Source organism: Pristiophorus japonicus, chromosome 9 (genome assembly GCF_044704955.1).
Source record: "Pristiophorus japonicus isolate sPriJap1 chromosome 9, sPriJap1.hap1, whole genome shotgun sequence".
In the NCBI taxonomy this organism is placed as follows: Eukaryota; Metazoa; Chordata; class Chondrichthyes; family Pristiophoridae; genus Pristiophorus; species Pristiophorus japonicus.
In genome coordinates this window covers 41,004,516-41,017,927 of record NC_091985.1, presented here as the reverse complement: position 1 = coordinate 41,017,927, position 13,412 = coordinate 41,004,516, and the positions used below count along the sequence as shown (strand labels likewise).

At 43.8% G+C, this 13,412-nt stretch overlaps 1 pseudogene; it reads left to right on the top strand.

Annotated features, from left to right (window-relative positions):
• Positions 1-9,312: 9,312 nt before the first annotated feature.
• LOC139274270 (U2 spliceosomal RNA) lies at positions 9,313-9,545 on the top strand (annotated as a pseudogene).
• The last annotated feature ends 3,867 nt before the right edge of the window (positions 9,546-13,412 follow it).

Below are 13,412 nucleotides of genomic sequence, written 5' to 3'. Positions count from 1 at the left end.
ATATTATACTCAATTCCTTCATCTAAATCATTGATGTATATTGTAAATAGCTGGGGTCCCAGCATTGAATCCTGCCGTACCCCACTAGTCACTGCCTGCCATTCTGAAAAGGACCCGTTTATCCCTACTCTCTGCTTCCTGTCTGCCAACCAGTTCTCTATCCATGTCAATACATTACCCCCAATACCATGTGCTTTAATTTTGCACACCAATCTCTTGTGTGGGACCTTGTCAAAAGCCTTTTGAAAGTACAAATACACCACATCCACTGGTTCTCCCTTGTCCACTCTACTAGTTACATCCTCAAAAAATTCTAGAAGATTTGTCAAGCATGATTTCCCTTTCATAAATGTATGTTGACTTGGACCGATCCTGTCACTGCTTTCCAAATGTGCTGCTATTTCATCTTTAATAATTGATTTCAACATTTTCCCCACTACTGATGTCAGGCTAACTGGTCTATAATTCCCCGTTTTCTCTCTCCTTTTTTTACAAAGTGGTTTTTACACGTATGCATGCCCTAGATTTTCTTTCCCATTCAATTTAATAGACAGGAAAGTAGGAGGCTTGTGAACAGAGGTGAAGTATCCTCACTATTGACTGGAGCAAAGATTTTCAGCTTAATGTCTCTTTTGGTTCAGCTATAAAATGTTCCACCACGCTTGCCACAAAGGCATAGAGAGTGGGAAGGTCTGCGATTCTGTCACAGATCAAGTCCTCTCCTCAATTAGCCTCAGTACTCCCAAAATAGTGGCGGAGGGAGAAATTATAAAGGACCAGGCTGGACTACGATGCCCAAATGGTTGAATAGCCTACAAGCTAGTCTCACATGAAGGATGGCCATTTAGGCAAAGTATCAGAAGGCAGCTACCCTTCATAGGACCAAGATACAGCATCGGACAGTAATCATAGGGGACTTTAATCTACATATAGAGTGGGCAAACCAAATTTGCAGCAATAGTGTGGAGGACGAATTCATGGAATGTATACAAGATGGTTTTCTAGGTCAGTATCTTGAGGAACCAACTGGGAAACACGCTATTTTAGACCTAGCATTGTGCAATGAGAAAGGGTTAATTAATTGCCTTGTAGTAAAGGGGCCTTTAGGGAAGAGTGACCATAATATGATATAAAATTCTAGCAAGTTTGAAAGTGATTTATTTAAATCTGAAACAAAGGTCTTAAATCTAAACAAAGCAAACTATGAGGGGAGAGTTGGCCAAGATACATTGGGAAACTACATTAAAAGGTCTGATGATTGACAAGCAATGGTTAGCATTTAAAGAATTAATACATAATTTACAACAAACATTCCTTTAAGATACAAAAACCCCACAGGAAAAGTTATCCAACCGTGGCTAACGAGAAGTTAAAGATAGTACATGATCAAAGGAAGAGGCTTATAATGTTGCCAAAAAGAGCAGTAAGCCGGAGGGTTGGGAGGATTTTAGAATTCAGCAAAGGAGGACCAAGAAATTGATAAAGAAAGGAAAAATAAAATGAGAGAGTAAGCTAACGAGAGACATAAAAACAGATGGTGAAAGCTTCCATCAGTATGTAAAAAGAAAAAGATTAGCGAAAGCAAATGTGGGTCCCTTACAGGCCAAGGCAGGAGAAATTATAATGGGGAATAAGGAAATGGCAGAGAAATTAAACAAATACTGTGTGTCTGTCAAAAAAGCTTCCAGAAATAGTGGAGAACCAAGGGTCTAGCGAGAATGAGGAACTGAAAGAAATTATTAGTTTAAAAAAAATAGTACTGGCAAAATTAATGGAACTGAAAGCAGATAAATCCCCTGGACCTGATGGCCTACATCCTAGGGTTTTGAAAGAGGTAGCTATAGAGATAGAGGATGCATTGATTGTAGTCTTCCAAAATTCCATAGATTCTGTAATGGTTCCCGCAGATTGGAAGGTAGCTAATGTAACCCTGTGTTCAAGGTGGGGGAAGAGAAAATTGGCAAACTGGTCCGCAGTTCCCTGACATCAGGAGGATGGAAATAGCTAGAATCTATTATTAAGGACGTGGTAACAAGGCACTTAGAAAATAATAGGATTGGGCAGAGTCAATACGAATTTATGAAAGGGAAATCACGTTTGACAAATCTGTTAGAATTTTTTTGAGGTTGTAACTAATAGAATAGATAAGTGGGGGGGGGCAGTGGATGTGGTGTAATTTGTAATTGGATTTTCAGAATGCATTCCAGAAGGTGCCACACAAAATGTTATTAAAACAGGATTAGGGCTCTGTAGAGTTTCAAAATTTGTGGGACCCTGCCCCCCACCCGCCGTGTTTGGACTCATTGGAAAGGAAATTTAATTTGGAACTATCAGCCAGAAAGTTCGAGATTCTAAAGTGCACATGGAAGAAACTATGAGTTTATCGAATTTGGGATTTTACAAGGCAGATTGGGTCCATGTGGGAAAGGCTAAGAACTAAAGGAGAACTATCCTTCAAAAGAAACCAGTTTTGAGTATTGAAACTGTCTGGGTATTGAAGCGAAAACAAATTGTCTAGGGAATTGTGTAAACTCAAAAACCCTTCTCCCCAGGAGACATCATCATCGCAACAATCAACCCAGAGATAGCCAGCCATCACCGTGAGCAAGAAACCAATCCAACATATACATAATGACGCGTCCTACCATATCAGCGGACACCACCCAACTGAAGACTACGCAGTAAGAAGTCCTCTATGATGTTCGGGGTACGGCATGTAGAACCTACAGAGTCCAGTGAACCCCGAAATCGTGAACCACTGCCAACTGACAAGAAAGGATTGGTGAGCATAGTCCCTGTTTGTCCTGGAGTTTAACTTAGTCAGAGTTAGGCATTGGGAGGAGGGAGGTGTATTATTTCAGTAGCCCCTTTGAATGTGTGATAGTGTTTTTTATTTGAATGATTACAAATTTGACATTGTATTTTCTTGTTCTTAATAAAATGAAAGTTCTTTGCACCAAACCAGTTGTCTCTTGCACTTTGTCACATCCCCCAAATAAATCCAAAGTCTGGAACCCAGGAAGTGGGAGCGATTCGAACCGCTCATGTGGTGAGAGGTGAACCTGGCCTCACACACCACCCCACTACAGCTCATGGGATTGGAGGTAATATAATAGCATAGATTGAGGATTGATTAATGGATAGAAAACAGAGTGTAGGAATAAACTGGTCATTCAACTGCTCGAGCTCCATGTTTCGGAGCTGGAGCAGTGGGTGGAGTCAATAAGGTGCATCCGCGAGGCTGAGAGCTACGTGAAGAGCACGTTTCAGGAGATGGTTACCCCGCAGCTTAAAGGCGTGCAGGTGGAGGGGAAGTGGGTGACCACCAGTGTGCTAGGCAGGTAGCGCAGGAGTCCCCCCCATGAGTCCATCTCGCTTTCAAACCAATATTCAATTCTGAGTATTGGTAAGTATGATGGTGCCTCTGCGGAGTGCAGCAGAGCCAATTCCAAGACACCATGGGTGACTCAGCTGCACAGGGGAGAGGGACGAAGAACAAAACATCCCGTGTGATAGGGGATTCTATAGTAAGGGGAACAGACAGGCGTTTCTGTGACCGTAGAAGTGACTCCCGAATGGTTTGTGCCTCCCTGGTTTCAGGGTCAAGGATGTCACAGAGCAGACGCAAGGCATCCTTGGGGGGGGGGGGGGAAAAGAGAGAAAAGAAGGGAGGGAGGGTAAACAGCTAGAGGTCGTGGTCCATATTGGGACCAATAACATAGGTAAAATGAGGGATGAGGTCCTACAGGGAGCTAGGAAAAAATTAAAGGGTCGGACCTCAAAAGGTAGTAAACTCCAGGTTAATAGCGGTGCCATATGCTAATGAGTACAAGAATAGAAGGAGAGAGAGGGTGAACACGTGGTTGGAAAATTGGTGTAGGAGGGAGGGCTTTAAATTCTTGAGGCATTGGGACCGCTTCTGGGGGAGATGGAACCTGTACAAACCAGACGGGTTGAACCTCAACAGCGCCGGGACGAATATCCTCGCAGGGAGTTTTGCTAGTGCTATTGGGGAGAGTTTAAACTAGCTTGGCAGGGGAATGGGAACCTGAGAACGAATTCAAAAGGGAAGGAAGTGAAGCAGAAGTTGGATAGCAAAAATGTAGAAAGCGAATCTGATAAAGGAAACAGGGCTTAGCACGTAGTAAGCAAGGAGGTCTTCCTGTGCTGAATGGTATATACTTTAATGCAAGGAGTATAGCGAATAAGGCAGATGAGCTAACAGCACAGATAGACAATTGGGAGTATGACTTTATAGCTATTACAGAAACATGGCTGAAAGAGGGGCAGGTTTGGCAGATTAATATCCCTGGCTACAGGATTTTTAGACAAGATAGAGAGGGGGGTAAAAAGGGGGTGGGGGGGGGGGAGGATGCGGTACTGATTAAAGAAATTATTACAGTGGTGAGGAGGGATGATATGTTAGAGGGATTAACTGAGGCCATATGGGTCGAATTGAAAAATAAAAAAAAGGGTGATCACACTACTGAGAGTGTATTATAGACCCCCAAACAGTGGAAGGGAGAAAGAGGAACAAATATGTAGGCAAATTTCTGTAAAGTCTAAAAACCATAGGGTAGTAATAGTAAGGGATGTTATCTATTGATTGGGACAAATTTAGCGTGAAGGGTATAGAGGGTGCGGAATTCTTGAAATGCATTCAAGAGAACTTTTTTTTGTCAGTATGTAGCAAACCCAACAACGAGAGGGGGCAGTCTTGGATTTAGTTTTGGGGAATAAAGCTGGACAAGTTGAAGGGGTATTAGTGGGGAAGCATTTGGGTGCTAGTGACCATAATTCAGTCAGATTCAAGTTGGTTATGGATAAGGACAAGAATAGGTCTGGAATAAAAGTTCCGAATTGGGGAAAAGCTAATTTTGCTAAGTTGAGTGATTTGGCTAGAGTGGACTAGAAACAGCTACTTGTGGGTAAATCACTGTCGGAACAGTGGGAGGCAAACAAGGCGGAGATCCGAAAGTTTCAGGCCAAACTAGTGTCCTTAAAGAAAAAGCTTGGAAAAATAATTCTAGAGCCCCCTGGATGTCTAGGGACTTACAGGGGAGGATTAAGAAAAAAAAGGGGGCACTTATGTCACGTATCAATGGCTAAATACTTTAGAATCTTGAGGAATATAGAAAGATAAGAGGTAAAATTAAAAAGGATATTAGGAATGCTAAGAGAGAGAGCATGAGAAATTCTTAGGGTTTTTCTTAATTTTACTGGCTAAGATGTTCTATAAATATATTAAGAGTAAGAGGGTAACTAAGGAAAGGGTAGGGCCTATTAGAGACCATGAGGGTAATCTTTGTGAGGAGGTGAAAGATGTAGGTAGGGTTCCTAACGAATACTTTGCATCTGTTTTCACAAAGGAAAGAGATAATGCAAATATTGCTATAGAGGAGAAGTGTGATATTCTGGATGAAATAAATAGAGAGGGAGGAAGTATTAAGGGGTTTAGCAGCTTTGAAAGTAGATAAGTCCCCAGGCCCGGATGAAATGCATCCCAGGTTGTTGAGCGCAGTAAAAGAGGAAATAGCAGAGGCCTTGACCATCATTGTCCAGTCCTCTTTGGATATGTGCATTGTTGTATCATGAATAAAGAATCTGACCCGATACTGTGAGCTCAAAGTAAGGTGTGACCATAGTCCTTTATTACAGGTCTCCAGAGTGTCTCCACAGCCTGTGAGGACTCCTTCTGTACAGGTGCTCCCAAGGGATTGTAGGATCCCTTGGGACTCCAGGGAATGAGCCCTCTGGTGGTTAAACAAGGTATTTACAGGTTTACATATATAACAGTCATCGTACCGGAGGATTGGAGGACTGCTAATGTAGTACCCTTGTTTAAGAAGGGAAAAGGGATAGGCCGAGTAATTACAAGCCTGTCAGTCCAACGTCAGTGGTGGGAAAATTATTGGAAAAAATCCTGAAAGACAGGATAAATCTGCATTTGGATAGGCAAGGAGTAATTAGGGACAGTCAGCACGGATTTGTTAAGGGAACATTGTGTTTGACTAACCTGATTGAATTTTTTGAGGAGGTAACCAAGAGGGTCGATGAGGGTAGTGCGTACGATGTAGTATATATGAACCTTAGCAAGGCTTTTGATAAGGTCCCGCATGGTAGACTGTTCATGAAAGTTAAAGCCCATGGGATACAGGGCAAAGTGGCAAGTTGGATCCAAAAATGGCTTGGAGGTAGGAAGCAAAGGGTAATGATTGATGGATGTTTTTGTGACTGGAAGGATGTTTCCAGTGGGGTTCCGCAGGGATCAGTACTGGGTCCCTTGCTTTTTGTGGTATATCTCAACGATTTAGATTTGAATATAGAAAGTATGATTAAGAAGTTTGCAGACAACACTAAAATTGGCTGTGTGGTTGATAATGAAGAGGAAAGTCATGGACTTCAGGAGGATATCAATCTACTGGTCAGGTGGGCAGAGCAGTGGCAAATGGAATTTAATTCCGAGAAGTGTGAGGTGATGCACTTTGGGAGGGCTAATAAGGAAAGGGTATGCACATGAAGCAGTAGGCCACAATAGTGTAGATGAACAAAGTGGAGTGCTTGTCCACAGATCCCTGAAAGTTGCAGGCCAGCTGGATAAGGTGGTTAAGGCGGCATACGGAATGCTTGCTTTTATTGGTCAAAGCATAGAATATAAGAGCAGGGAGGATATGCTTAAATTGTATAATACTTTTGGTTAGACCACAGCTGGAATATTGCGTGTAGTTCTGGTCGCCGTATTGTAGGAAGGGCATGATTGCACTAGAGAGGGTGCAGAGGAGATTTACTAGGATGCTGCCTGGAATGGAGAATCTTAGTTATGAGGACAGATTGGATAGGCTGGGCTCGTTCTCATTGGAACAGAGGAGGTTGAGAGGAGACCTCATTGAGGTGTACAAAATATTGAGGGGCCTGGACAAAGTGGACAGTAAGGGTCTATTTACATTAGTGGGGGGGGCGCGCTATTACGAGGGGACATAGTTTTAAGCTGGTTGGTCAAAGGTTTAGAGGGTAATTGAGAGGGGGCTTCTTTACGCAGAGGATTGTGGGGATCTGGAACTTGCTGCCTGGAAGAGTGGTGGATGCAGAAACCCTCACCACTTTTGAGAGATGGTTGGATGGGCACTTTGAGTGCCGTAACCTGCAGGGTTACGGACCTAGAGCTGGTAATTGGGATTAGACTAGATGATCTTTTGTTGGTCGGCGCAGATATAATGGTAAGTACTGCAGGGAATAGAATATGGCCAGGGTGATCTCCTGGACGGGTTGGAGAGGAATTTTCCCAGAATTTTTCTCCTTAAACTGGCCTGGGTTTTTATCTGGTTTTTGCCTCTCCCAGGAGATCACATGGCTCTAGTTGGGGTGGAGTGTCAATGTTTTTAGTATAAGGGCTGTTGCAGTGTGGGGCGGACTGGTTGGGCTGGGCGCTCTTTGCCCTTCCGTCATTCTTCATGGGTTTGTATGTAACCTTTAGGGCTGCTGACGAAGGGCCGTGCGGCTCTTTGTCGGCCGATGCGGACATGGTGGGCTGAAATGGCCTCCTTCTGTTCTGTAAATTTCTATGCTTCTATTTTAGGGTTGGTAGGTTGTAACTAGTGGGGCACCACATGGTTTTGTGCTTGGGCCCCAGCTTTTCACAATCTGTGTCAATGATTTGGATGAGAGGGCCAAATGTAATATATCCAAGTTTGCTGATGATACAATGCTAGGGAGGAATGTAAGTTGTGAGGAGGATGCAAAGAGGCTTCAAGGGGATATAGACAGGCTAAATCAATGGGCAAGAGCATGGCAAATAGAATATAATGTGGAGAAATGTGAAGTTATTCACTTTGGTAGGAAAAATAGAAAAGCAGAGTATTTTTTTTAAATGGAAAGTGATTGGGAAATATTGGTTTTCAGAGGGACTTGGGTGTCCTTGTACATGAATCACAGAGTTAACATGTGGGTACAACAAGCAATTAAGAAAGTGAATGGTATGTTGGCCTTTACTCTTATACTCAAATCCTCTTGTAATAAAGACATCTTAATGCAATTATATAGGGCTCTGGTGAGACGGCACCTGGAGTATTGTGTACAATTTTGGTTTCCTTACCCAAGGAAGAATATATTTGCCAGAGAGGGAGTGCAACAAAGGTTCACCAGACTGATTTCTGGGATGTGGGTGGGGATTGTCCTATGAGGAGAGATTGAGTAGACTAGGCCTATATTCTCTGCAGTTTAGATGAATGAGAGGTGATCTCATTGAAACATACAAAATTGTTACAGGGCAGGTGCAGGGAGGATGTTTCTCCTGTCTGGGGAGTCTAGAACCTGAGTTCACAGTCTAAGGAGGAGTCGGCCATTTAGGCCTGAGACGAGGAGAAACTTCTTCACTTAGAGGGTGGCGAATCTTTCGAATTCTCTACCCCAGAGGGCTGTGGAGGCTCAGTCTTTACAGAGATTGCTAGATTTTTGGATATTATGGGGATAGTGCAGAAAAGTGCAGTTGAGGTCAATGAGCCATGATCTTATTGAATGGTGGAGCAGGTGTGAGGGGCCGAAACAGTTTCTATGTATTTACCAGACGTTCGCTGCTATCTTAAACAGTCAGCTAGGAGATGTGTGACAGTGACAAAGAGTGACTTGCCTACCAGCTTTCCTCTCCCTCTACAGAAGGACCAAACATCTGCAGGAAGAATGTTCCCAATGTTGGGGAAGTCCAGAACCAGGGGTCACAGTCTAAGGATAAGGGGTAAGCCATTTAGGACCGAGATGAGGAGAAACTTCTTCACCCAGAGAGTGGTGAACCTGTGGAATTCTCTACCACAGAAAGTAGTTGAGGCCAATTCACTAAATATATTCAAAAGGGAGTTAGATGAAGTCCTTACTACTCGGGGGATCAAGGGGTATGCCGAGAAAGCAGGAAGGGGGTACTGAAGTTTCATGTTCAGCCATGAACTCATTGAATGGCGGTGCAGGCTAGAAGGGCTGAATGGCCTGCTCCTGCACCTATTTTCTATGTTTCTATCTCGACAACAAGAGCAGGAGATCAGTTCCATTATGCAGGATCATAGACTAAACCTGAAACTTGCTGTACTGAAGAACAGTTATGCAGTAATGCCAGTGCACCAAGAATACGATTACCCGCAGGAATAAGCATACGTTTACAATGCTACCAATACTGAGTGTTGGGTTGCAGTCTCAGCTCACTTTTAGCGCGCTTGCCTTTACTCAGAAGTTTGTGGGCTCAAATGCCACGCCAGAGAACTGAGAATATAATCTAGGCTGACACACTCGTGCAGTACTGCAGGATTGCGGCATTTTGGAGGTACTGTCGCTTCTCGGCCTTTTGGCTAAGATCATGCGTAACTGACCTGACCAGCCACCATGACCTCCGGGTGGTTTCTCCCTGGTCAGGAAGGTATATGCTTGCTTTTTTGGAAACAGGAGGTGGGTGGGGTGGCTTGACCCATCCACCTCCACGGAGGTGTGTGGGGTGGCTTGACCCATCCACCTCCATGGCACGAACCTGGTATTGCAGTACTTCCAGGAATGGTGCAGTGGCTCTAGGCCTTTTGGCTAAGAGCATTGGCGCAGAGTGATCCTTGGCATGTGCAAGGTGACCTCTGGCGTTTGTGATTTGACAAAGAATTGGAACGATTGGCTACGAATTTCAAAAAAAAAAAAAAAAAATTTGGAGGTACTGTCTTTAGGACGAGACGGAGGACCCCATCCACCTTTTCAGGTGGACGTAAACATTCCCATTCTACTTTTCAAAAAGAGGAGCAGGGGAGTTCTCCCTGGTGCCCTGAACGATACTTATCCCTCAGCCGACATCACAAGCAGATTATCTGGTCATTGTTGTTTGTGGGACCTGACTGTGTGCAATTTGGTTGCCATGTTTCCTACATTACAAAAGTGACCACATTTCAAAAGTACTTAATTGGCTGCAAAGTGCTTTGGGACAACCTAAGGTTTTGACAGAAAGACTTGCATTTATATAGCGCCTTTAAAATTACACCAAATTAAAAAAGGGCCCTCTTGTTGGGAGAAACTTTTCACACTGATTTGTTTCATGCAACTAGTTTGGCTGCAGTTCATGATGTTAGTCTCTATACCATGTTTGACCTGCAGTTTTAACTGTTTCAGTTATTTAAATTAAGATAAAATGAATGTTAGTTCTCCTCCTCCTCCTCACTTGGAAAGAGAAAGGTCAAGCCGTCAGTTTTCACAACTATGACTGCTCAACTACAGAGCTCCATAAAGTTTACAAATGTTTCCATTTAGGAATATTGATGCAGGAACAGAAAGCTCATTTAGCAGAAAAGACCATTTGTAAATTGATCTTTACATCCAATTTACAAATGGCCCAGAAATTCCAGCCTCCTGGGTCAGTACGGAGTGTGCATGGACCCGGAAAGGCATCACAAAAGCTGGTTTTCGGCGCGTGACATGCCTGCGCTGAAAACCAGCTTTTCCGATCCGTTTAGTTTCTGGTTTGACAGATCCTCCACATCTCGGGAGTGAGGACATTTGCAAGGGCATGATTCCAGTATTTACCCTCATCTTGTCCAGCAAATGGCCTCAAAACTCTTGCGCCTGATAAAAGCAGGCACATAGCCATAATAAAATAACATTTAAAAAACACACTATTGTTAAAAACCCTCCTCACTACGGTAAGTTTATTTTAAATCATAATTTAAAAAACGTTTTAAAAATCGGATATGTATTTTTTTTTAATAAGACATAAGTAGCTAATTTAAAATTAAAGTTAAATATGTGGTGTATTTTTTCTATTTTCTGTTAGTGTTTTGGGTGGGGTTTCTCAATCATAATAATGGGAACTCCAACTTACGGAGTTACCATTATGATGAATGAGAACATATTGTACCTGGATTGGCTGCCCAGCACCATGTGACTCCAGCTCCAGCCCTGCACATGTCCAGACATGCACGCACTCCGATGTGCAGTGAGTGGAGGCCTCAGGACCTGGATCGCTCGTGGGCGCAGCAGGTTCTGGTAAGTGCGCATCTTTTTTTCCCTTTTTTAGCCGATCGCCTGCGGGAAGCAGCCGACCGGGATTTCTAGGCCAATATGTTTCTCCCCACCCCCTCAAAATCTGAAGTGTCATCGAAAATAGTCACTAGATGCCAACAACCGGTTTTCTTTCTAATTTGCTGAGCATGCAATTAGTCTCCAATAATTAGCCGAAAACGAGAATCCTGAAGGGCGTGTTGCCTACCCAGTGCCAGGGTAAGGGATTTCTCATGGCAGCTGGCGAGGAACTTGGAACGGGAGGGGGTAAATCCAGTTGTCATGGTCCATGCTGGAACAATCTACATAGGTAGGAACAGGGAGGAGGTCCTGCTGAAACAGTATCAGGAGTTAGGCTCTAAATTCTTTACCCAAAGAGTGGTGAGAATGTGGAACTCGCTAACACAAGGAGTGGTTGAAGCGAAAAGTATAGATGCATTTAAGGGGAGGCTAGGCAAGTATATGAGGGAGACGGGAATCGAGGTTCATGCCGATAGATTTAAATGAGGAAAGATGAGAGGAGGCTGGAGTGGAGCATTAAAACCGGCAGAGACTGGTTGGGCTGAATGGCCTGTTTCTGTGCAGTATATCCTATGGAATCCTACGTAAAATGTCACATTTGGTGAAATCATGGTTTGATGTGGTACTGAGCCACGTGCAACAGGTAGATTTCAGGTTAAGTTCCTGTACTGTTAATTAATTTCAATAGTGGTACCAAACTACAGTTGACCGGAGATGTTTCCCAGTTTGGGGGGTGGGGGGGCAGAAAGAGGAGGAAGCAAAAGCGTTTGTTCGTTTACACACGAGAGAGAGAGAGAGATGTTTAAGATGCTTAATGATATCAAAATGTGGAACTATGAGAAATGAACAGCCATGAGGGAGAGAGGAATGGAACTCGAGAGAGGGAAAGGTAAAAGTGTCTGAAGGTAAAAGTGTCTGAAGGTCAGATTTAACCATTTCACAGAGGGTGGTGAACATTTAGCATGGCCTGCCCAGGGAAGCGATGTAGGCTGATAACATGAATAACTTTGAGAGGCAGTTGGTCAGACATTTGCCGAGAAAAATCAATTGAAAGATTAATTGACTTAGAAACATAGAAACATAGAAAATAGGTGCAGGAGCAGGCCATTCGGCCCTTCTAGCCTGCACCGCCATTCAATGAGTTCATGGCTGAACATGCAACTTCAGTACCCCATTCCTGCTTTCTCACCATACCCCTTGATTCCCCTAGTAGTAAGGACTTCATCTAACTCCTTTTTGAATATATTTAGTGAATTGGCCTCAACAACTTTCTGTGGTAGAGAATTCCACAGGTTCACCACTCTCTGGGTGAAGAAATTCCTCCTCATCTCGGTCCTAAATGGCTTCCCCCTTATCCTTAGACTGTGTTCCCTGGTTCTGGACTTCCCCAACATTGGGAACATTCTTCCTGCATCTAACCTGTCTAACCCAGTCAGAATTTTAAACGTTTCTATGAGGTCCCCTCTCATTCTTCTGAACTCCAGTGAATACAAGCCCAGTTGATCCAGTCTTTCTTGATAGGGGCAGTCCCGCCATCCCGGGAATCAGTCTGGTGAACCTTCGCTGCACTCCCTCAATAGCAAGAATGTCCTTCCTCAGGTTAGGAGACCAAAACTGTACACAATACTCCAGGTGTGGCCTCACCAAGGCCCTGTACAATTGTAGCAACACCTCCCTGCCCCTGTACTCCAATCCCCTCGCTATGAAGGCCAACATGCCATTTGCTTTCTTAACCGCCTGCTGTACCTGCATGCCAATCTTCAATGACTGATGTACCATGACACCCAGGTCTCTTTGCACCTCCCCTTTTCCTAATCTGTCACCATTCAGATAATAGTCTGTCTCTCTGTTTTTACCACCAAAGTGGATAACCTCACATTTATCCACATTATACTTCATCTGCCATGCATTTGCCCACTCACCTAACCTATCCAAGTCGCTCTGCAGCCTCATAGCATCCTCCTCGCAGCTCACACTGCCACCCAACTTAGTGTCATCTGCAAATTTGGAGATACTACATTTAATCCCCTCGTCTAAATCATTAATGTACAGTGTAAACAGCTGGGGCCCCAGCACAGAACCTTGCGGTACCCCACTAGTCACTGCCTGCCATTCTGAAAAGTCCCCATTTACTCCTACTCTTTGCTTCCTGTCTGACAACCAGTTCTCAATCCATGTCAGCACACTACCCCCAATCCCATGTGCTTTAACTTTGCACATTAATCTCTTGTGTGGGACCTTGTCGAAAGCCTTCTGAAAGTCCAAATATACCACATCAACTGGTTCTCCCTTGTCCACTCTACTGGAAACATCCTCAAAAAATTCCAGAAGATTTGTCAAGCATGATTTCCCTTTCACAAATCCATGCTGACTTGGAC